Genomic DNA, 26,991 nt, shown 5'->3' on the forward strand with positions numbered 1-26,991 from the left:
GAGTGCAGCAACTACAAAACCATGGCTCTAATTTCCCATGCAAGCAAAGCAATGCTCAAGGTGTTGCAAGGAAGAATGTTACCCGATATGGAGTGAGAAATGCCTGACATTCAAGATGGACTACAAAGAGTTAGAGGAATTTGGGATCATACTGCAAATATATGTTGACTACTGGACTGCACCTTTTTTTTTAGATCATTCAGTGCTTTATAAATTACAGCAGAGCCTTTGGCTGTGTAAATCATGAAAACTATGGTTGGACCTGAAAGAAATGGGTGTGTTCCAGCAACTATATCATGGACAAGAAAGTACTATTCAGACAGAATGTGGAGAAACACAATGGTTTCCAATAGGCAAAAGTGTATTTTATTTTCCTATCTGTTCAATCTGTATGCAGAACATACATAGGACAAAGCTGGGTTAGAAGCAGAGGACGGAGTGAAACTGGCAGAAGACACAGCATTACTTTCAAATATGCAGATGCTACCATATCACTGGAAGAGAGCAGCAATACACTGAAATAACTCCCGATGAAAGTGAAAGTGCAAAAGCAGGACAGAATCTTGAGCATCAAGAAAACAAAAATTGTGACACAGAAAAACACTACTTTGAAGTCAATAATGAAGAAAGAAATTGTGAAGGACTTTGCATACCTTGGCTTTAATAATTAATTAAATTATTATATTTAATTATTATTATTTGTAGACCTTCACCAAACAATTTGAAGACAGAAGCTTGCAAGGGCATCAATGAAGGGACTAGAAAAATAGTCAAGTGCAAGGATGTTTTACTGAAAATTAAGGCCAAGATCATCCACACTATTGTATTCCCAATCACTATGTATGGTGTGAAAGTTGGCTAGTGAAAAAAGTTGGCAGGAAGAAATTGATGCCTTCGAAACGTGGCACGGGAGTAGAGCTTTGTGGATACTGTGGACCAACACTAGAACAATGTGGGTCACAGCTCAAATCAAGCCAAAACTTTCCATGGAAGCAAAAAATGATGAAACTGGAACTGTTACTTCCAGAGCTTCATGAAAAGGCAAATCTTGCTCCAGAAATCAAGGTAGGGAAAGCCAGAGACAGAAGAAGGAGGGGAAGGCCAACTATGAGAAAGACTGATTCCACAAAGGAAGCTGCAGCCCTGAGCTTTCAAGCTCTTAACAGGGTTCTCAGTCTCCCTGCTACAGCCCGGCTAGCACCAAATTTGCCTTCTTTTCAGCATCATGTTAAGACAGCCCTCTGCAGAGGCTTTTAAGGACCCCCTGGATGTTCAGGAGCATAACAAGATTGTCCAGATGCCTTTCTTTTATTCCTGGCCAGGTCTTGTATTGTCTTTTAATTCATTTTATACTATTCATTTCTTTAAAATTCTTGTTATTGTTATATTTGTATTTGTACTGTATTTCTATTGTATTTGTATTGTATCTTGTTTTTATGCTTTGTTGTAAACTGTGAGAGCTTTGGCTATGGGTGGTGAAATGACATGAAATGAAATGAAGGACATTTTGGAGGGAATGTTCACAAGCTCACTATAAGTCTGAGACAACTTGATCCAAGTAATGACTAAAAAGACATTATGAAGTACACTTTGTAAGGGACAGTTTCAAAAGCACCACTGTGTTCTCTACTATGTTCTACAGTATCTGAAGTATGCAAAGAGTTGTGCATCACAAAATGCGCTACACTAACAAAAACATATGTGTTCATTCCTCCCTCCTTCTGTTATTGGTGTTTTTCTCCCTTGGTTTTTCTACTTCATTGCAATGAATCTTATGCAACTGCATGTACTCATCTAATCATGCCTGTATATCTGAATAATCATGTGTCTTCCAACCAAAAGTAATGATGTATTGTAGCAGGTATTGGAGCAGTCTGGTGTGGGGAAAATGTATAGACAAACCAAGTTTAGCATAACTAAATATGTGGTTTATTGTTGAAATGGAAAGAATGTGTGAATAACATTTAAAAGGTACTGGCAGCAATTGGGTTCATTCTCTAGAGAAGATTGGGAACAGATGGAAAGGACTAAGACGGGGAATAATAGATGCCTTGGATGAATGGATGGAAGAAGTGAGGCTTATAGCTAGGAAGGGCCCATAGGATCCAGCAAGACAGGTTTGGGGTCTGATTGGGTCAGTGATAGAGGCCTGAATGTAAATGGCTTGGCGTGCAGCTCCACAGACTGCATTCTAACATGACTGAGGCAAAAGATGAAAGGTACAGACAGAGGAAAAATTAACTACACTGAAAATATCCCCTATACTGAAGTGAAGGGGGTAGAAAGATACTCTTATCCAGCTGTCTTTCAGGATCAGGGACTTTCTCTGGCTGTTAAGTAACTGGAAGCTCATCAGAAAGAACCAAGAAAATAGCTGCAATGGAGACCCTTTTTTGAAATTTATTTTTTGGTTCTTGCAGGTTCATATGAGGCCTGTATGGCACAAAATGCAATTAAAATCAAGCCTGGCTTCTCCTTGAACATTCCAAACTTGCTCAAAAATAGAGCACAGTTATGAAAGAGGAAAGTGTTCCTGCTGGTCAGAAAAGGAAAGGGCTTCCCTCTCAGACAAGTAGCACATGGTCTTAAGATGAACTAGGCAAACGATGAGCCACTTTCTAACTGAAAAGCTTTCCTTTGAGAAGATGGCTGTGGGGTTTTCCCCCCCTCAAGATCAAGAGAGGGAACATAGCGGGAACACAGATCCCATTAGAGCTGCTTCGTGAAAATGTGCACACTTCAAAAGAGAGTCATGTACATTAACATTAGCATCCGCTACTTCTGGGAGGTACTGGAAAATGATGAAATAGGTAGCTGAAAATACTGAACCACAGTGCCGTGCGCGCACAGGCTCAGAAGAGTCCTGGATGCGCGGACAAGAGGAGGAGACTTCCCATGAGAACCAGAGTGTTGATGAAGAGCTATTTCTGGTGCCAGCAGAACAATCTGTACTCCCCAGCTGCACAGACAATGGGAATGAGAATAAACTAGATAAGGAGATTGCTTTTGTTGGGAAGGAGCGTCAGCCTCACGACACACAGTATAACAAACCCTAACCTTCAGGGAGGGTAGCATTTGCTAATAAGTAACCAAGCATCCTTTCCCAGAGGGTAGTCATATTAGTCTATTGCAGCTAAAACCAATAGTTTTGTGTCATTTTAGACACAAACAAATTTATCCCAGCATAATCCTGTGTGGACTATAGCCCACTTCGTCAGATCTATGGAGTGCTATGGACAGTTTTAGTATTTTATAGAGTACTTGTAGTAATGGCAGTATATGACATCATTCGCACAACATCACAAGGAAACCTGCAGGGTTACCATGGTTCACAGTTTGTTTGTTTTTTAATTGCCAGAGTCTTCCTGACAGATAATCTGTGTTCGTTACGTCTATCCTCCCCGTTTGGCCTCCTGCTGTTGGCATGTATCCCATCAGGCACTGTGCCTGAGATTCAATCCAAGGTGTATCACTCCCTGCATACATCACCCAACTCTTCCTCATTGGTCCACACACAGAGGCTGGAATGGTGCTTCTGGAATGGCCCCTTCTTCCAGGGGACAAACAAGGATGATGGCAATCACAATCCTGGGTTCAGACAAAATGACACACCAGAGTAGTACAGGGAAACCACAGAACTGTTCTTTCTGGTTGCAGTTTCTAAAGAACAAACTTTACCATTTATAACAATAAATTTCCATGACTGGGTTGAGATTACACAATAGACCAACAGTGGTAAAACTACCATAGCTTGTCATGCTATATGAACCCAGTCTATGTCTTGCACGGAGGGAAACTCAAAACAGGAACGATAATGAACAAGGCCTGGAATTTTCTGATATGTTCTGATTTCTTCTGTATAAACTATTTTTGCTATATTTATCATCATAGTTACCTTCCACTTACTTGACATTCACTTTATTGCCTCTTTCAGGGTTGGGGCCTACTGCTCACTGAGGTGAAAATATGGTTTCTGGTGACAGAATGTGTCCAAATGGTACAATAAAAGTTTTTAAAATCCAGATTTTGGGAGTGTGAGTGCCATTTGGTGATTCATTTCAAGCAGCAAAATATCTTGGGCTAGATTGTTCTCTTTTATTATGCCTTGTTATTACTCCATAAAACCCATTACTCACGCTGGAGGGAGCAAACTGAAACATGAGATGTTGATTCCCCAAACTTTTGCTGGTTTTACTTTGAAAGATAAAGTGGCCAAGGTCCTGTGCCCCTCCAGCTTTTTTAACAATAGAAAAAACATTCTGCCACTAATTAGGTAGCCGTCCAACCACAAGTATGTCTCTGGTAACAATGCTACATCATAAGGAATGCTGCTCTATCCTCAAACCACTATCTGAGGAGCAGGAAAACATTTGTGCATGTATCTTAAGAAATACATTTCAGCCACTTCTTCTTTAAAGTTAATCCAACCTTTTGCACAAAGTTCTTCAGTGTTGCCCCCCGAATGATTACACAAACATTCAAGAAGCATCTTCAATAAGTCCACCAAAAATACCCCAAATCATTGAACCAAGCATTTCAATCAAGCTACTTATTGCTATACTTAACTTTGAGGGCAGTCACTTTCTTCTTACTATGTTCCTTTTTTCCCTCTCTATGATTTTCAACCTTGCATTCTCTCTTAATTTTGTTGGTACATGCATTTGGCAAAGCAAGAATTACATCTTCTATTCCTTTCCTTCTTTCTTGTGGATTCTTACTACTCTGTTCTTGATATAGGACACTGATTATTTCAATTCATTTAAGCTGTAGTTCAAGCCAGGTTTTGGCATAGAAATGCCTTTGGTAGCCATGCATGATGACGTATACTGGGAGAGAGATGCAAGAGTTTAATCATGTTGATACTCCTAAATCTCTCAGCATCTCTCAGTCCCATCAATGCTGATATCCTTCTTGGATGATTGAGCTGAGAGTAGGGCATACTGCATTGCAGTGATTCTGCTCCTACTTAGAAAGTCAGCATGAGAAGGTGGTAATTAGGAAACATAGCTTGATTCTGTGGATTCTACAGGATGGGTTCCTCAGGGTTCGTCTTGTCCTCCTTGGTATTCAACACCTACATGAAACCACTGAGTAGGGCCATCCAGAGCTTTACATTCAACTCTATTTAGCTTGGGTGCATTCAGGATGTGTTCCTGGATGCAGCAATGGACTAGATGATGGTTAACATACTGGAGCTCAACCCAGGAAAACTAAGATGGTGGTGGTGGTGGTTTGCTTGACCAGGCAGAGGATGCACAACAGTTCTGGGTTGCATTTCCCCTGACAGGAACATGTTCACTGCTAGCAGGTGCTCCTTGACCCATATCAGTCACTTGAGAGGCAGCTGGACTCAGAGGCTTCTCCTGGAGTGCCTACTATCAGCTTCAGCTGATGGTCCAGCTATGGTCTTATCTAGACAAGGATAGGCTGCTGTGTTATCTAGCTTCTGCTAATTTCAAAATTAAATTGAATTTTGTGTGAATGTGTGAATTACAAAACATTCAATGAGCCAATTGAATGTGCTGTATTGGCTCTGCTCTTAGAGATAGTTCTGAGGCTGCAGAGCTTGTGCAAAATGTAGCAGTCAGACTAATAACTAGGACCAGGCAGTCCAAACGTCTAAATATAGCTCTGGCATGTTTCCATTGGCTGCCTATATATGCCATTTGTTATGACTGAGTCAGATTCATATTCTTTCACCTTTTTCTCCTTCATATTTTGCCTTTTAAATTTGTCTTGATTGTAATCAAGGAACCTCGCTAGGTAGTTACTAGTTATATGCCTACTGTTACTACAACCTTCATACTTCACATTAAATTCCTAGTAATTAAGTCATATCTTTCTGATTGGTGTGAAATCAGGGAAAAAAGGAGTGAACTATTCAATGAATAATTTAGTAAAGCAATCCAGATGGCTTAAACCATCGTATCACTCAGGTGAAAACCAAAATGATACACATATGCAATCAAAGCTATAAGACAAATGAAATAATACCACAGTGTAAAGTACTATTGCTTCCTGAGGCACTGGAATATAATGTGTGTTTCTTAAAAGCTTTCAAGAAAATACTAGCTAAGTAGATAAATGAAACAAATGATCTATACAGAGACTAAGAAAAACCAACCGTCAAAACCACAGGTGCAAAAGCAAGCGAATAATCATTTCTGGGGAGCACTGAAGAAGTGACAAGATATGTCAAATTTATGACACAACCTGATGTATCCCTCTGGAACTGCTCTTTGCTTGGTTATAAGAGGAAACATTTTTTCTGTCAATTTGGTTTACATGGGTAAAGGAAAAAAAAACTTGTCATATGAAAATCTTATTTGCCACCAACTTTTTCAAACTAGGATTAAAAAGATGGTAAATATGTTACAGTCAATACAATTCTGCTAGCCTTCAGACATCTGTGATACTTGGCAACTAGGAATGGGCACACAAACTCTTCCATATTTGAAGAGATAATACCAGAAATTCCACTTCCCTGGAAATACCTCTGATAGTTCATTTGATAATGGACTCCCTAATATTGCTCCTGACAAAATTTCTGTGGTCATTCCACTTAACTATTTTGAAAGGATCCAAAAGCCTTTTCTTTGCTAAGATGCTAATAAGGAATATGGTCAAATTGGTTCATACTTTTATCTTTGGTTGGCATCTTTAACAGTGCAGGTGTTTTTGAACATAGTTGCAGAGTACTGTGAGGGATATATCCACATTATCTCCGTTACTAAATCCTAGAACTCTGCTTCATCATTTTGACCCTAATGACCTTACATTTCTGCATAAAGAGCTCATTAAGCAATTGTGTGCATCAGATACATGTATTACATCACCAGTTCTATGACATCTAATCAAAAGTCTCAAACGCAACTAACTGAACAGTACTGACTTGACAAAATTTGGGAGACTGTGATTATATACTGCATATAAATGTAGTAAATGCAGCTTGCAAGGAACCCTAATTTTTAAAGAAGATCTCAGAGATCATTCAAGACACAAAATCATGTGCTTAACCTACAGTAAGACAAATTTCAGAACATAGGAGAAACTTCCTAATGGTCAGACTAGTTAGACAATGGAACCTACTGCCTGGAGAGGTCATGGATTCGTTATTGCTGGAAGTATTAAAGCAGAGGTTGGACAGCCATCTGTCAGGGATCCTTAAAACTATATTCCTGCACTGAGTTGGGGGTTACTTTATGTTCAAAATGGCCCACTTCAATTCTATGATTATACTGCCATGGTTCCCATTTATCTCCTGTGTGGAAGTATTTGATTTGATCAAATTCCAACTAAGAACAGTTGTATACACAGACACACACACACATTCCTGACTAATACAAACTAATACCAAAAAGCACACTAAATAACATACACGTATCCACATAGAATGCACACCCTTGAAAATACTGCATACTGTGTATTTTTATTCATACATGAGATACTGCGATTTTACTCTAGAAGTTCCAGAAGAATATTGCAGATAGACTAAGAATAATAATTACTGAGTTTCTTTTTTAAAGTTATCTTGTGTGTTATGTCTGTTAGTTTTTATGGTCTCCTTTTAAAAAAAATGTTTCAAAAGAGATTTAAAAACTTGCTGATAAAAGAAAATTAAAAATAATCAATTACATTTCTATATCATCTAGTAACTGAAGCTGTCATAGCAAAGCCATAAATACAGCATAATAAAATATAAAACAATATTCTTATGTTCAATACCTAATGTGATCAATAAAATTAATAAAATGAACTGTGTAATAGCAAAATTAAAACATATTGCAAATAATTCCTTTTCCAATTACTTCTGCCTATCAAAACCTAAGTCATGCTATTTATCCTGGTCTCTAGTTTTCTTAGCATTCTTTAAACTGTTAATAGTGGTCATCATTCTCCTTGCTCAGCATCCTTTACTGGGCATTTTATTCAAGCATCCTTGATTCCTTATTGCATTGATTCAATTAGTCCACAGAGTATAGGAAGGACATTAGTTTGATTAGACTGCATTCTGGAAGTGCCTCTAGGTAATGGAGTCTAAAAAAACACAAGAAATTGTAAAGACTGTACACAACCTATTCTCTATCACTGAATTACCATCACACCCTTGCTACAATTAAGCTCACATACAAATCTTAGCCCGATGAAGATTCAAATTAATATAAAATGATAATTTTGAGGATGGTGATGAAACATTTTGCAAAGTACATTATGCTACTAAGGCTGCTATGGATATTCTAATGTTGGGGTGCAACTTGAGCATAAGCTAGGCAAATAGGGAGTAACACCTAATATATCATACAAAGTCAATATGGAATAAAGACATTTTAAAAATGGACACAAACATTATCCACATAAATGGCTATACATGTATAGACCTTCTGCTGTGTAAAATTTCAAATTTTGTCAAAAGAATACTGTTTAGGCACATCTCAAAGTACAATTCTAAAAAAGCTTACACAGAAATAAGTCTCACTTAGATCAGTGGACAAATGTGAGTTTAAGGTTCCAGTTTAACAGAAATCCTGTCTTGGAAGTTCTATAATGCTCCGTGAACACAACTACAATGTAAATATGTGTAGAACTGCAATTGTACAGAAAAAAATCCATCCATCATAACTTGCATGTTATACAGCAGGTACAGAGACAAAACTGCTTTGTCTGTTAATCTAGGAGCTCTTAATAATAATATCACTTAGTGTCTATCCTCTTTTGGTACTCTTCCTGCCACTCTCTTATCCCAGAATAATAAAGTTTAAAAGGAGGGAAAGGGAAAAGGTAAGGGAAAAGGAAGCTGTCAATCCATTGTTTCCCAAACATGGCAAAAACCATCTCCCACAGCCTACAGAATTGCCCCCTGCCCAGGGCCCCAAATTTCCTTTCATTCTACTAAGTTTTAATTGCAGCAGTTTTTGTCTTAGCTTTGCTTTGGCACCACAGTGGGAGGAGAGAGAATGTAGAACATAGCTGCAGGTTTATTTTCAAACTACTTACTTTTGATGTCAGATTCCAGTTTAGTGAGAGTGGGTATAAATTTGGTAGATAAGGTCTAGTTTCAGCCTGGGTCATTTGAGTATACATATATTGGTTTAGCTTGATTTTAGTAGGTACTGCAAATTAGGCTGGGAAATGGTTTTATTACTCCCATCATTTCCCTCAAGAAAGAATGGATGCTAAGCAGGTTGTATATCTTCAATGAACTTGCATCTGCAGTAAATGCTTGCATTAGTGGCAAGGAGATAGAAAATAGCAGTTAAACAAACAACTGCTTCACAATGCCTTATTAACTTACTATCATTTTCCATTTTTTCTCTCTCCATGTCAAGCCACTGTGTACTGATTAGACCTGATTTGTTCACAGCCAGATTGTTCTACTCTTCCTACATTTCAGTTTAATCTCTAGCAACTAATTTCAATGTTATACTATAGGTAAGGCAGTCTGTGGAATATGTACATGTTTGTGTACAATTACAATAACTAAAAGTTAGCAGTATACATTGTATGTATTCCTTCTTCATTCTTGGTAACTGATTACAAGAAAAGGAAACACGTTCCATAATAGCTTCTCTCCTGCTGCAAAAACAGCCAGTCTGTACAACCCAACTGCCCACATAACTCTTCCTGTAACCTTCTAAATATGTGGCTGCTGTGAAAAGCAGCTTCTCTTAGTCCTTGGCCTGAAGGTCTCTCAGCAGTGGTTAAGGGAACACAAATCACAGTGGAAAAGGAACAGTAACACTTAAAACTATTGGCCAATAGACCGGAAGGGACAGTTTCTGGGAAACAGAATGTTCTATTTTCCTATTGTTTTACTTTTTTCTGCTTAGCAATATTTACCTAACATTTAACCTCATCTTGAAATCCAGCCAAAAGATTTGTCTTCTATCTTTATGCTGACTGGTGGTCCCCTACGCTCAGATCTTTGCATTCTAAGAATGAATTGTTTGGCAGCACCAGTTTCATCTTATTCAGTTTTTACATTTCTGTACTGCTTAATAGCCACAGCTCTCTGTGTGGGTTACAAAGACTGAAACTTGCAATACACACACACACACACATATTTGGACATACAACACACACACAAATATACCCAAAAATAATTTTAAAAAACCAAATCTTGCCACTCTCAATCAAGACCTGATTAAAAACCTCATCAAAAGCCTGCGAGAAATGGTTGGCACTCCAGCCGTTCAAGCGCAGCCTCTGCCAGATGAAGTGAGCTCCCATTGTTCACCCCTAGCTCCTAGCCAGTCTAGCAGTTCGAAAGCATGTAATAGATAAGATAAGTAGACTAGATCAATAGGTACCACCTCAGTGGGAAGGTACCAGATCTCTGTGATGTCACGCTGCCCTCATGACCTGAGGATCGTCTTTGCACAGTACTGGATCCTGGCCTCAGAAATGAAGATGAGCACCACCCTGTATTAGCCGCTGGCTAAGTGGAGTAAAATCCACAGGGACTCCTTTACCTTTAGTTTTACCTAACAGCAAATTCAATAGTGAGCAGTAATGTTGCCAAACATTTGGAATGAGCACCCCAGAGAGGTTTGCTTGGTACCAACTTTGTATTCTTTTTGGTGCCAGGCAAAGATCTTTTTATTTTCCCAGTATTTTAACTGTTAGATTGGTCTTAATGGTTTTTAAATTTTATATCTTACTACAAAGTGTGGGTTTCTCTCTTATATAATCATGGTTCCTGTTAAGTGCGATACTGGTGTGCTTTTGTCGTATGATTAGATTTTAATATTGCAATTTTAGTATTTTATTATTTGGTTCTATTGATTGCATATTTTATTTGTAACCTGCCCAAGGAGCATAATGGCTGATCAGAAGAACTCTAAAATTTAAAGTACAACCAAATAGCCAATGAAAAGTGAACATGCTCAATTGCCACAGAAAGTTGAGTACAAGTTGGAAAAGACAAATGGAAAACTGGGGAAGCGGGATAGGAAGTGGAGTCTGAGCTCCTTGCAGTTTATAGTATCATGACTGGCTGTAGGAATAGGATGAGGCGCGTTCTTCCTGGAAGAACACAGCACAGCCTTTTGTGATTAAACCTAGTTAGATATGCTAACATATAGTGAGATATAAATTTCATTGCAGTGAAAAACAATACATGTGTTGAAGTAAATTGATTTAAATGTCTCATATTTGTGAAATGGATTCAGACACAATCAAATACCATGTATGCCACACATAAGCATTAAGACTAATTTAAAACTTTCCATGGGCAAACAGTTACTGCCATTTGGACACGCAAGCTTTCAAGGGTTTCAGAACGCCTTTTTTGCTGTGTTCAACCAAGCCATGGCCTAAGTGGCTCCATGGCTGGTTGGGCAGCACATCTGCCTCTGCATCACTTGTCTTTAAAAAGGAACCCCCAGATGTTTCCTTCCCATTCCTATTCCCATTCCCAGCACTGCCTGATAAGCAAGGGGTAGAGCAGGGTGTATCCAGGGCAACCGTGTCCTTTGTCAGTACTGCTGTCTTACCAAATAATGGTGGGATATGGGATCCTTTCTTCTTTCTTTGAGAAAACAGTTGTGGGGAGACAGGGAGCTGTCCAGTCGTGAGCCTGCCCAGTCAGCATCACCGGCGACATATGCCTGCTGTTTGGCTCAGTAGTGCATGGTACTTCTGCTGTTTTTTCCAACTTTCTAATACCATCCTAGTATATTGTGAGAGCATGAAGAACGGCAACCCACTGGGGTCAAGGAAAAAGCTGAACTGGGGCTGGAACAGGCAAACAGGAGAAGTAGGATGGCAGCTGCTGCAGGAGCAGGATCGCATGGCCAGGTAGGCCACAGGATCGCCCTTTGCCCAGGGCCCTTTAAACCCAGGCACTCCACTTGAAAAGGCCTTTGAGTGGCTACATTCTGGCTCTGGAAGTCTTGCCCAAGGATCCTCGCTCTCTTCCATAAAGTGGAAAAGTCTTCCTTTATAAGACTTTTTTTTTAGCCATAAGTGGTTGCTTCCCTTTTTAAGTGGTTTCAATTAATTTGGCTAAATTATTTTATGATAACAGACAGTATTCTTTATCTTTGCACTCTCTGCTGATTCCGTGTTCTAATGATTTTTTATCTGTTTTATTTGTTGTCATTCTTACATTATTTTCTAAATTTCTTAATTTGTTATTGTTTGCCTTATGTGCCTAGAAGTCTTGGGCTCATTAAGAAAACATGCCTTAAATGAAGGAGTAAAATAAAACAAGGCGGGCCATGCACTTCATGGCCTCCTTAAAATATCATTTTGCCCTGAAGTAGAAAATACATGGAACAGGTGCCATGCTTTCTGAAATTACCAAAAATATTTATATTTGCAACCATTTGCACTACATATATTTTTGCACACTTTCAGTACACCTGTTCAGAAGTTCTGTACATAGCTTGAAAACTTCTATATTCTGAAACCAGCGGAAGCTGGTCCAGTTACTGAGATTGCCTTAGCAATTTTGTATTTCCTAATCTGTAGAAACAAGATGACCCCAGCAGCTGTCTATACTGATCTATTTATGGACAGAAGCTGTTTCGGAGTATTGCACTGTTATGCGTTAAAGAGAGTGAAAATCTGGAGGGCATATTATGCATTTAAGAGAATTTCCTTTTAATAAAAAAAAGAAAACATAAAGGAAACATGTCTCACATTTGGTGCCATTTTTTATACGGCAGACACTATTGACAGCTCTGGGTGGCTTGTCATGACATGATGGAAGTGCTATGTGCATTGCCAAGAGTTTTCTGAACAGCACTCCTATTTTTTTGAGGACATGGTTCTCTTGAGGGCATCATTAAATGAGGTTTCTAAAAATCTTCTGGACAAGATTTGTTTCCAAATAGTGATCTTATGAACATGCAATAAAGCTTTAAGCAAGAAAACATATGACAGGCAGGACCAAAAGAACGAAATGCGTTTGAGCTATTATCATTATATGCTGCTGTGCTCAAGTTAAATACCATCCGCTCAGTTCCCATTAAAAGCCATTATTCAAAGGTTCTGTCCAATTAATGGTTTATTTTCCGTTCCTTATATTTTATTGAAAGATGATACAGACCGGGCAGTTCAGAAGTAATTTCAGGACTAGCATGCTGCAATATAGAACATGACAGCTTGACTACAACTGTGCCAACATTAATTTAGGACACTCTTTGATTTATTTAGACAAGGTTACAGATACTTTGGGATGGTGGTGGGATGATGGCTGAGATTAAATGAATTAAAATGAGGAAGAAATCATAGCAATAGTTTCTCCAAATGCTATTCATATAACTAATGTATTGAAATATAATAGTCCTACTGTGGCAACTTCAAAGTGATGTATTCTTCCTTATCATAATTACACGTTCCTTTCAAGGCTGTTTTTTGTGGATTATACAGAAGTTCAACCCATTTAGTAGGTGTAACCTCTATTCAAAAAACAAAAAACAAACTGTTGACTAATTGGCTACTAAAGTTGGCTAAAAATTACATAGCAGAAATATGGAAACTAACACAGAAAATCAGTAAAGAAAGTAATCTGCGTGAAAGCACTAAAGGATAACTAATTTCTTCATACATATGAGCACAGAACTCTTATGTCAGGCAATGCTGTACAGTGTTCACATATACAAATTACTTGCTATATCCACAGTGCTTTTATAAAAATAATGGTTGTAAACAATTATATAATAATTGTATAGTTAGTATGAATACTATTCGTCATTCTGTTGAGACATAGAGGAAGAATATGAGAGAGAGTGCGCCATTTTATTCATAGTGGTCAGTCTTTGCACCAAGGGGATCAGGATGTTTAAAAAAAAATAAAAGACTGAACCCACTTGCTGAAGATGAACCAATACAACAAGAGGATGGTTAATTATATAAGAGGACTTGTTAACTATTCATGGGCATGGTGGCTGTATCCCATCTAATTTTCCTAATTACTTTGGCTGGGTGTGACTTACAATGTCCAAGCCAGGCAAGAGTAGTCAGCATTGTTTATTCACCATCCTCATGTTATTTAAAATGTCCCCAATTTTTCAGGGTGGTTTTGGGGTTTAGGTACATGTGTAAACACGAATATATACATGAAAATGGTTAGGTGTAGGAGAGATAAGTGTGTGTGCTCAGCTTTTCATTCTCTGTATACTCTGTATACTGTTGTCCTTTTCCATGTGGCCAAAGTTGAATTGTTAAATCCCTTTCAAAGTTCCAGACCTGATTGGTCATATGTGAGGCTCTGCTTATATTCCTATTTAATGTTTCTTGATTACAAGCAGTGTCAAAAGGGTCTATCTAAACTGCAAGCTAACACAGGAATGTAGCCTTGAGCAGGTGTTGAAGCTTTCAAGAAATGACAGACACAAAAGGCAGCAGAGGAAGGAGAGGAAAGGTTTGGAGATGATGGGCTTCCTATGTAGTCTCTATGGCATGAAAAGAGATTTGAAAGGAGTAGTCAGCATAGGAGCCTATTCTGAGAAACCTGAAATTGTGGAGATCTCATGTTATGGACAATACATGCTTGTTAGAATACATACTTTGCATATGGAAGGTGCCAGGTTCACTTGCCAGCATCTCCAGGTAGGCTTAGAAACAAGTTCTACCTGGAATCCTAGAAAGCCATTGCTTCTAGTCAATGTTGACAATAATGGAGAAATGATCTGACTCAGTTCACTGGACTTTCCTATGTCTTTTTGGGTTGGCTGAGCAACTGCTAACAGCTGAGTAAGAAGCTGCTCTCATGTGGATGGGTTGCTGGAATTACACTTGATGTCATCAGTCTGGAGTGGTCTCTCTTATCAGCCACCTGCTTAAACCATTTCTTGTAAGACTGGCCATATTCTAGGGCCTCAAACATGTATGTAAGAAGAGAGACATTTGTGTACATTGGCTCAACAATACTTCTACAAAGAGCATGGCTGTCCTTAAAGGAGAATGTTTTGACCTTTCATGGAGTTACAGAAGACCAAAGAGTTTTTTCTTCCTCACTCCTAGACATGACTTGGGTTACTGGTATAAGAAGTAATTCTATGCTTCATTATTTTCAATATGAATAAGTTATAATCTAAACCTATTATTCCCTTCACCAGACTTATAGTGTAGTTACACTTAGCAATTAACTCACATTGAATTCAATAGGAATTACTCCTACATGAATGCATCTAGGAATGCTGCCCTAACTGATTTGTTCAGAAACCATATCTAGCCCTGAGAAGAGATCAAAATCTGACCTTTACTGCTATCATGAATAAGACAGATCTGGCAGAGAATTGTCAGCACTTCAGTTAAGTTCAATTTACAAAGCAATTTGAAGGAAACAATGCAGTTAAACTGGATGGCAATGGAGTTAGGTTTGTGATGCAGACAGCTCCAAAGTCCTGCTTCAAAACAGGCCCAATTAATTCACCTGACTTCTAAACCCTGTAATCTGCAGACTACATATGGACTCACTTATGCATTCTTTCAACTTAGCACAACTCCTTTTTATTTCCATATGAATTAGCAGTTTTTTATCGTCAACAGTATAAGCGGTCAGAAAGTAATAAGTTGAGACACAGAGTTGTTAGAATATGTAAAGAGAGCCAGCAGCAGTATCTGCATCCTTGTACAGTGATCAGGGCCCCTCTGCCTGGGCGAGGGTTCAATGGTGTCAGCCCTAGCATTCCATTTTTTATTTTTTGTCTCCCCACCTCCCAATTTGGGACCATTCCACCAAGTGGCACCGGCCAAATGGATCTGGTTTTCCTTTTCATTTATGGCAATACTCTTGACCTAACTTCATTCTGGGGTATTATGCAGAATTAAAAAGATGACCGTGAAGCTCTACTAGGTACAACCAGGGAAGTCTGCCAGGGCCCAATGTAGAGAGAAGGCCCACCAGATGGCACTTGGCCTGCATCCCTCTCTGACCTGGAATAAGCCCCACAAATAATTCTCGACCTTCCCAAAGACATCTTCATCTGACATCCAGCAAAAACTAAAACTGAATGCATGCACAGTAATGTATTTTTCAGAAATCCTGGCATCAAACATTTCAAGGTGATTTTTTATACATTTTCAGGTGCATATAAACATTATGGAAAGTGGAATATTCTTCAAACGGTTACTTGTGTTTGCTTATTTGTTTTTCTTGTTCCAACTAAAGGATTTTTGCCTTTGGCATGTATGCCTAATGCATAGGCCCATGTTATTGTTTAACAATAGTCATTCAGTGTGTTGTCTGGAAACGCAGGTGTTCCTTAGGAGTTGTGGTGATACTTTCTTCCTTAATCAAACATACATTCACAGATTAAATCAATTTAGAGTGCACTATGTGCTTCCAACCGTTCTGTGGGAAACAAATATATTTTCAATAGTAATAGCTCTCAGCATCATCCGAATGTGCATAGCTCGCACCATTATCCTTCCTGTCAATCTGAAGCACTCCGTCCTAAGCTTTTTATTTTTAGTGTTTTCAATCAGTGAATTTTAATGATGCCAGAGTGCACAAAAAGTGCGGCCCTTTATTGTGACTGTTGCAGCACTAGTAAATCCATTGCCTTTCAATATTAGCATGTGCCTTTGGCTATGAAAGTTCCAACTATCTTAGTTCCTGAATTAATTCAGTGTTTTGTTTTGTTTTAATCTTTCCAAGCATTGCACAATAATTTGTGCACTAGGCACACAAAGTCTTTATTTCCAAACTGTGCAATCCTAAATCACTAGAGAGAACCTGACATAAGTGATAGTTAATTGTTTCAATAAAAATGGTTTCTTAATCTGATTATTGATACACAGAGTTATCTTCACTGCACTATAGGTACAAAACATTTTCTAATTAAATAAAGTCAAACAACCCCTTCTTGATTTGCCTGATTAAAATCATTCTAAAGAACAAAAAAGCAATACACAAATATTATAATAAAATACTAGCATGCTTTAGGAGTGTATTGTCTCCTGCATAGAAAAGAAATAATGCAGTACTTCAAGAGCACAATAGCAAGAAGCAAAGGATCTGTAGACTAGAGGCATCAAGATGTTCAAAGGAGCCCAAAATAATGTAGTGCCTATTCCCAAAAGAAAAATTAAGTGTTACCAGTGGTGAATTTTCTTATATTGAAAATACACCATCACCATAGCCACATGCGCACATACGGACCACATGAAGAAAAAAGTTCCAAAAGCACCTGTCTCTAGGCTAGGAGACATTTAGGCTATAATCCTGAGTGCACTTTCTAGAGAGTAAGCCTCATTGAATATAGTGGGTCTTACTTCTGAGTAAACAGATATAGGATTACGCTGCCAGATGCCTAAACTGCTATTTGGGGGATTATATTGCATAATTAGAAGGGAACAGTCAATTTGGATGGCAGGAATTTCACATTCACAAGGGCTAATGACTTTTCCAACCTCAGGAGATGGGACTGTTATTGAACATTATCGCCATGTCTAAAGGACCATTAAACAGGATGACTCCCTTGGAACTGCCCATGGGGAGTATTAGGGGAAATGAGCTCCGCAGGAAAAAGTTGATGGTCCCTGAAACAAGGGCTTGATGCAGCTGGAAAAGAAGATACAGCTAATTCAGGTGGATTTTGTCCAATGTGGTGGTGGTGGTAGTGGTGGTGGTGGAAGAGGAGGAGGGTCCTTACAAAACGGTCAAATCTTAGTATGTATAGGGCAGTATCTTATGCAGATGCTTCCCCTGATCTAGCTCCAAAACGAACACAGGGTGCAATTGTTATTGCCAGGAGATGAGTCAGCAGATCTCCCTTCTGGGAGGTCTGCTGAGCTGAGCTGAGCTGGAAATGTGTGTTGCTGTGCATTCCCAATCTGTTTGTTTTCCAGGAACTTCCTCAGGTTATCTCTGGAAACACGGAATTGCGGCACCATCCAGGTTTTAAAATTCCTTTTATGCCACTGGTTCCATCCCTAGACAATGCTCAGCCATGTTTTAGCAGTAAGAGAATGATGCTAAGCAAGCCCTAGGGCCACACACTGTCCCTCCCCTTCCCTCCCCAGCATTGCTGCAAGGAGATGCGGGTACAACACTGGCAGACAGAGAAGTAAAATTTCTTCACTGCCAGCACAGCCACAAAATAGGTTTGCAAAGAAGTTCTAAGCTGTTCTTAGTCAGATTCATCCCACAATTTCTGCCACCGAATTTTCTTCTTTTTGTAACAAGAAGTTTAACCCTAGCATTTCCCAGAGAATTTGGTTGGGCAGGGCACCTAGGGGCAATTTGGCAACTGGTCAGATTAAGTCTGTTTTCCAAAACCCAACCCAGAGAACAACTGGAAAGCTTGCCAAGTCAACTAGAAAACACTCCACAACATGTCACATTCAAGATGAAACATGTGAATAGTTCTTTTCTCCACATAGAAAAAGAATCTCATGAGCTTTATCCTCACCAGGAGAACTATATTTCTGTGACAAAAGAATAAATGCAGACTGAAAATATGGTCAGCTGGACATGTTAAAACTATCCCATGCATTCTTCAGGTCCAGCAGATACACAGGGTGAAAAGTCACAGTGATACTTCACTGCAGAAGTCCATTGCTTCACTTTCATTTTGAGAACTGGACTACCTGGCTCTTCTGTTGACGAAACTTATATCAGCCATTCTCAATTCTGCTTTAAGAAACTGAGGAAACACCAAGGATGGGATAATCCCCCTGCTTAAATAAGGCTTTGACTCAGTAAAGTACAAATTACCCCTACAGTCTGCAAATCACCGACTCCAGTCACAATGAGAGATGGGGGCAAAGTAAGTTTAGTTTGCATTTTAATTTTAATGAGTAATTAACTTGATTCTGCAATGTTGAATCAAGCCTCAAATCAAAACTCAGTTATCGTGCAAAATCTACATTTTTGATTTTCAGTAAGAAGTGTGTACAAAAATGTGTGTATTAGGGGAAAAGGCACACAGCAATGCTTATAAGCAGTGACAGCACTAGAACCATCGATGATATTAGGCAAAATTGCATATAAAACTGCATTTATTAGGAGAAATATACATTCAAATATGTACAAACTTCCCTGAAACTTTTAAAATAGTGTTTAATGTTTGGGATGAACAAATTTAAGATTGAAACTAAGATTGAAAGACTGAAACAAAGAGAAAATCACACATTCATTCATTCAAAAGGAAATTAAGAAAAACCGTGTACTTTTGATAATACCTGCAATACATGGGCCCTGTCCTGCCCACGCATGTCTGTCTCCTGACCATCTACATTTCCCTGCTGGCACTGGCTTCAGAAACCCGAGGGGTAGTGCAGACATTATGTCTGAAAAGCAATATTTACTTTTTCCTCCTCTGTATTGGAAATGTTAGCTGCCCAGACGGCAGCCCACTGGGAGATGTATTTTGCAAAGATACCCTCCCAAGATCCCTGAGGTTTGGGGCTCTAGCACAGTGGCTTTCAATCAGTGGTCTATGGACCAGTGCCAGTCTGCAGGACATGCCTTGCAGGTCCGCGGGAGGGGAAGCACAACCCGCTCGCTGTGGACTGGTGCAGGGACTGGCTGTGCTCCACCATCTCTTCCTTGGTTGGCATTGCATTTGTGGGGGGTCCACCACTGCTGCCAGGATAGCCAGGGAGGGAAGAGACGGCTCAGTGGGAGCCGGCTGAGAGGCGTGCTGCACCCATTTCGCTATTTTGTTCTTTCGTTGGCATTTTTTGTTGCTCAGTTTCTGGGTGTTTTCGAGAATTTTCATTCTTTTGGTATTGTGTTTGGAAGCTAATACACAGAATACTGTATTGTGTGTATGGTGCTTTTTGTTTCTGCCTCCGTGGGCCCCAAGGTGGTTTTCCTGTTTTTACCAGTCCCCTGCTATGGAAAGGTTGAAAGCCACTGCTCCAGCACACTATCGGGAAGAGAGGAGGTGCTGTCTTTGCTGCAACTGCTCCATGAGCAGGACAGCAAATGAGAAGTATCCTCCATATGAGAGCCACCTCGTCACTTCTCAGAGGGTCATGTAAAGAAATGCAACGCAACGCAACAAGTTTGTCTTAACCATTCTGTTAACAATAAGGCATTTTGACTGAGATGGAAACATTTTTCTGAGATAAGACAACTGATTAAAGTGCAATAGGGGATTTTAAACTCTATTCGGCAAATAGGCTTCGGCGAATGGGGCGGCCTAGAAATTTTCTGAACAACTATATATATATATATATATATATATATATATATATATATGCATGCATGCATGCATGCATGCATGCATGCATGCATGCTTTCAGCTGTTTGTATTTCAGTCTTTTATGATGACATTGTAATTTTCCCCCTATTACATGGCTAATGGATGTTGACTCTGGAGCAAAGGTCATAAGAAATGATTGATGCTGGCTAAGTGTCAAGGTTCAGTTTTTCAATTTAAGCTGTTAGTGGCTTAAAAGGTCTTGTATGATTCATATTTAAGAATGGAATGCATCTCCCCACCTTATGACTTTTTCAACTACAATGAAGAGTTGAATCACTAATTTTGCTCACAAAGCATTCCCTATCTTATATACATACATACATATATAGACTTTGCATTGCAATCCAAAATAAATATACTCTAAAGTAAGCCCCACTGAATTCCAGAAAAATATACAATTGCAATCATAGAGTAGCTTAATTCTTATTTCTAGTTGTCAGACACAAGCATACAATGAATCATGAACGCCAACCTTTGAATGGACATAGTATAAACGCTTTGAGCCAGCATTTTAGTCCTGCATATGATTTGCAGAAGCACTGTAATGATAAATAGGAATGGATGAATTCAGTTTCTCTGTATTATTTAAATCTCAGGTTCTTTACAACCCAAATATGTAGATACCTGTGAATTTCAGCACATTGTCATTAAGCATAAAATTTCATACATTTTACTGGGCAATTTAATGATTACACAGTATTCCCAGGATTGAAGAAGATGATGTTGTATCTGATATACAGCTGTCAAAGCTGAGGAGTCTTAGAAAAAAAAGTGGTGGGAACCGTAATTCTGTGCCACAAACGTGGTTGAATCCACACAGCATCAAATTCAGACTTTTAAAAAGGAAGCATTCAAAGTATTGCTTCTGGAAAGAAAAAGCTGTCATTTCTGGTTTCCAACCTTTTAAACCTCAATTATTCCTTTCTGTTCATGGACAAATTTGCAAAATCGAGTAACTTCTTATCAAGAACAACCTCAACTAAATGTTTGGCCATCCTTAATGCTAAGAAAAATGGGAAAAGATTGGACTGAACTTTCAAAAAGGAAAGAGGTGCTACATGTAGAGGCACTATTATCCAAAACAAATTGAGTGATCTAGAAATCCTGTTAGTTCAGACAGCATTGTTACAAGGAACAGAAATACAAGACAACCTGATCGAAATCCACCTACTCTATTCAAGGTAATGTGTTTGACATAGTAAATACCAAAGTCACAGAACCCAATAACATTAAAGGTCTTGAAGTTATGAAAAAGGGGTCCTTCATTTAGATTTTAACATCACATGGTCACTGATGTGGGACAATGGGCTATTCCAAGCATCTGGAAAGTGAATCAGTAGTCTTTAATAGGACTGGGAAAGATGAGGGAAGAAAATGCAGTGTGTTTGCATTCCCACTGAGTTTAATCGATTTTAAGATGCCTAACTGTGGAGTGGATTGTAGCCCAAGACGGCTGGTATTATAGGAGAAATGAAGCTACTTGTGATGTTTTTGTTTCATCAAAATCATGATACTCTTGAGTACTGGTGAGGAAACATCAGGTAATGAGAATGCACCGAACATGTCTTTCATCAGCTGAAAATCTTTAATTGTAATTGCAGCATGTAATGGTGTAATTAGTTCTCTAACTGACAGGATAGAATTGAATCTCTCTTACTTTTTTTTTTTAAGGACCATTAATTTCTCCAGAATCTTTTCTTTAGATGAAAAAAATCAATGCATAAACAATTGTATGGCTATCTAATAGTACATGAAAAAAAAGCTACATGATAATTTGCATTCCTAAAAAAAGATAATACGAAAATGAGAGTAATTTTAAAAGAAAGTTTTATTCCAAAGCTGGTTTTGACCCAAGACTTCTGAAGCCAGGGTGTGCAGTTTGGCCCCCCATTCCAGGAATATTCATTACATGCCTACAGCACCTAGGCATAGTGCAGGAACAATTAATTAGTTATGATCTCTGCCTATAGGCTCTCCTTATGAAACAGATAAGACATACACAATGCCTTCCAGAAGCATCCATCTCTCTTTGATTCATCCACATCCTACTGTGTTGCAACCTTGAAACATAATGGATTTCACTGGCATTATTTCCACTTGATTTACACAAAATAATCTATGTTGTGAAGGTGCAAAATATTTGTATTGTGGCACAAAGTTAAGCCAACAAAAAGAAACCAGCACTTTTGGGCAGTGCAAGTATTCACACTTTGGCAATCCTTGGTAGAATGCCTTTGGCAGCAATTACAATTGCTAGTCCTCACAGGTATGTTTTTGTCAGCATTGCACGTCTGGATCCTGCACTTCTTGCTCATTCTTCATAACAAAAGTGCTCTGGCTCTGTCAGGTTGGATGGAGACTGACGGTGAATAACAACATTCCAGACTTGTAATAGATTCTCAGTGGGATTGAAGTCAGGGCTTTAACTGGGCCTTCTAAGACATTCAGGTTCTTTTTAACCCCTCCACTGTTGCTGTAACTATGTGTTTAAGGTCACTATCCTGCTACAAAGTCCATTTCAGAAGGTTCTTTGCTGACTGAAAAAGGTTTTTCTCTAGAACTGCCCTATATTGCGGCCTGATGATGTGGACAAGGTGCTTGGACAAGTACGTCCCACCACTTGCCTATTGGACCCTTGCCCATCTTGGTTAATAAATAATTCCAAGCATGGGATTGGGATCTGGATCTTGGAAGTGGTTAATGCCTCTCTGAGGGAGGGTCGGGTACCTGCCCCTTTAAAGGAGGCGGTAGTCCGACCGGTCCTGAAGAAGGCGTCACCGGATCCAGAGATGGCCACTAATTATAGACCAGAGGCCAACATCCCGTTTCTGGGCAAGGTGTTACAGCAGGTGGTGGCGGGACAACTCCAAGCTCTCTTGGATGAAACTGATTATCTGGACCCATTTCAGTCCAGCTTCAGATCCAGGTACGGTACTGAATCTGCCTTGGTCGCCCTGTACGATGACCTGTGCAGGGAGAAGGACAGGGGGAGTGCGTTCCTGTTGGTTCTCCTGGACCTCTCAGTGGCTTTCAATACCATCAACCATGGTATCCTTCTGGATAGGCTAGCGAGATTGGGGGTCAGAGGAACTGCTTTTGCAGTGGTTCCACTCCTATCTCAATGGCCGGTTCCAGAAGGTGGTGCTGGGGGACTATGGCTCTGCGCCATGGCGGTTATGCCATGGAGTTCCGCAGGGGTCCATTTTGTCCCCCTTGCTATTCAACATCTACATGAAACCGCTGGAAGAGGTCATCAGGAGGTGCGGGCTGCGGAATCATCAGTACGCTGATGATACCCAGCTCTACCTCTCGTTTTCCACCAATCCAGGTGAGGCAGTGGTTGTGCTGAACCGGTGCCTGGCCGAGGTAATGGGCTGGATGAGGGCCAATAAACTGAAGCTCAATCCAGACAAGACGGAGGTCCTGTTGGTTGGCGGATCGGGCTTCGGAGAGGGTGAGGTGCGGGCTGCGGAATCATCAGTACGCTGATGTTACAGGGCCAAGATCCGCAGCTTGGGAGTGCTCCTCGACCCAGAGCTTTCATTGGAAGCTCAGGTGACAGCAGTGGCGAGAAGCGCTTTCCTTCAGCTTCGGCTGATTAACCAGCTGCGCCCCTACCTGGAGTATGACTGCCTGGTGACAGTGACACACACGTTGGTGACTTCCCGCCTTGACTTCTGTAACGCGCTCTACGTGGGGCTACCCTTGAAGACGGTCCGGATACTTCAATTGGTTCAAAATAGAGCTGCCAGGCTGTTGACGGAGACTGGGCGTTATGTTTACATGACTCCAGTCCTCCGTCAGCTTCACTGGCTTCCCATTGAAGTCCGGGCCCAATTCAAGGTGTTGGTGATGACCTATAAAGCCCTAAACGGCTTGGGTCCTGGCTACCTGAAGGAGCGCTTACATCCATATACGCCCGCCCGCCCCCTGAGATCTGCGGGAGAGGCCCTTCTCCGGGAACCCCCCATGAAGGAAATTAGGAGGGTAGGTACTCGGAGGAGGGCTTTCTCTGCGGTGGCGCCCAATCTATGGAAAGCGCTCTCCAGAGAGGTCTGCCTGGCGCCATCGTTATTTGTTTTTCAGCGCCGGGCAAAGTCCTTTTTATTCAAACGTCATTTTAATTGCTAATATTATTTCCTTATTTTATTCTTTGGCCAGGGCACCTTATTTTATATTGTAAATTCATTTTATATGTTTAATGTATTATATTTTAATGTTTTGTGAGCCGCCCCGAGGCTTCGGCGAATGGGGCGGCATAGAAATTTTCTAAATAAATAAATAAAAATAAATAAATAAATATTAGGCTCCATTCATGTTGCTTTCAGTTTGACCAGTTTCCCAATCCCTGCTGAAGAAATGCATCCCCACAATATCATACAGACACCATCATGCTTTGCTGTGGGGAAGATGTTCTGAGGGCAATGAGCACTGCTAACTTTGTGCTGCACATGCCATTTTGCAGCAAGGCCAAAAAATTCTATGTGCATCTTATCAGATCAGATAACTTTTTACACATGTTTGCTGTGTTTCCACCATGACTTTTATGCAAACTCCAAATGGACTTTGAGATTGCTTTGCTTCAGCAACAGTCTTCTTACCACCCCTCCATAAAGCCCAACTTTTTCATCTCAGATGTGGGTCTTTCCGGTTCCTTCAGGGAGGAGGCGGCTCCATTAGCCTCGTGTTTGCTTCTCTGACAAATGTCTTCCTTACCCAGACACCGAGTTCTGATGGACAGCCTTCTCCAGGCAGGGTCATGATTAAGCTGCATTCTTTCCATTTTGTAATAATGAATTGAATGGGAGTATTAAGGATGTTTATGGCTTGGAATATTTTTTAACCAGTTTTTTAACATGCAGGGGTTATTTTGATACCATCTTAGTCCTTATCATGCTGTTTGTTTAGATATTCTCTCTAACAAAGCCAGGGATCTTCCAGAAACAGATGCATTTAATCTAATACCATGTGACACTGGAACTCCACACAGGAAGACCCTAGACAACTAATTCCAGTATGTGACTTCTGAAGGCAGTGGCTTGACCAGTACTAGACATGTCACAGCAAAAAGGGTGAATGTTTATGCAATAAACTAGCACAGGTTTATTTTTGTTTACTTAGCATTTGTGTTCTAATAAAATATTTTACAGTGTTGGGTCTCTTGTGTATATCAAGCAGTAACAATGAAATCCATTTCAATCCCAGGTTGTGACACAACAAATGTGGACAAGTCAAAGGAGTTAAACACTTCTGTCAAGTACTGTGTGAAAGCTGTGCATTAATCTACAATGTTTGGCAATGATATACTTCTTTTTACAGTAGAGTCTGTATTCAGTTAATTTTCTTGGTATAAGTATCAAGTATGACATTGACCCTTCTTTTGCATGACTATTTTAGAGGAAAGGTGGGAAATAAATTTATTAAGTAAATAATCTCCCTGTGGTAAACCTTGGCTCTGGATTTCATATCGCACTAAAGAACAAACATTTAGTTGCATATATACATGCAATAAGACTGTGCCTGCATGATGCCTCCTAGCATAAAGGCAGCATTCTAGCAGAAGACCTGCATGGTGGTTGCATGTTTAAGGGAAATGAGTAACTGCCTGCATACTTGCTTGGTAATCTTCAGCCTTGCTAATCTTTTTTCTCTAATGGAGAAGAAAAATGTTTGGAGTGTGGGGAATATCCATTTTCTCTGTGCATTTTCCAACTTCAAGACCCTTTGACCAGCAGAGATCAAGTGGCCAGAAGGTCACACAGCTAAAGCTTCAATCTTCACTGCCACAATCTGTAAGTTCTAAAACAACATACATCAAATTCCAGGTTTTTTGCTCATACGGATAACCACAAATGCTGGCCTTGGTGTACAATCAACCCACACTATCCACTTCCCATTTGGTAGTTCTCTGTAGGTTTCAGATAATTTGAAGTAAGGTAACCTTATTTCATTTGATGCTGTCTTTTTCAGCCAGTACTTGAAGGGCAAATGCCTTGTGCTTTGTGTACCACCTTCTGCAAAGCAGTGCAAATTTACCCTAGACTCATGACACTGCAACCACTTATTCTTAATTGTTCTGCTGAAAAATGACAGATGACAAGTGAACTGATAGTCTGTGCTATAAATACAAATAAAATAATATGGTTTGTGTGCTATGACTCAGAGTGAATAACAACATTTAATTATCTCCTTCAGGCTCAAAAAATTCAGCAGACCCATTTTATAAATTAGTAGCTGAGACTAAGGATGGCTCTAAATGTCCATTTACTGACTTCGTTATTTTATGCAGTACAAAAGTCCCACATGTGTTGACTGAAATTCAGAATTCAAGTGGCGGCTGTAGAGGAGCATTCAGAAAAGTTCAGTTCCATCTCCGATGAGATAAATTTGTATCCTGCTTATTCAAACCTAACCCTTCCATATTGGTGACTTGTGTGTTGGTAAAAGAGCACATGACAAATGGTGGGACTGGAGCTCTAAGCCTGCATCATCTTAAATTACAGTTGGATATAAAAACTAACATTTAGAAACTTCCAAGAACAACCAAAGTAAAAACCGGACACTGGAGTCACAATTCTTCTTTGTATGCAAAGAGTGTGTTTTTTTTAATGTTCTTACAGTTTAACTCTACATTCATCAAAGGCATTTCAGTGCTATAGGAGTTAGTATATGGGACCTGACTAAATATTAAAGCAGCTTTGGAAAGCGATAAGAAGATGAAAATATACATCCAGAAGAAAGCAAAAGCAAAGACACAGAAATACAAAACCAGTTCAGAATTGCACAGCATACGCTTGAGTTTGTGTGCACAAGCTTAAACACAAGC

The sequence above is a fragment of the Varanus komodoensis genome, unplaced genomic scaffold, assembly GCF_004798865.1.
Source record: "Varanus komodoensis strain SLA01 unplaced genomic scaffold, ASM479886v1 scaffold5, whole genome shotgun sequence".
NCBI lineage: Eukaryota > Metazoa > Chordata > Lepidosauria > Squamata > Varanidae > Varanus > Varanus komodoensis.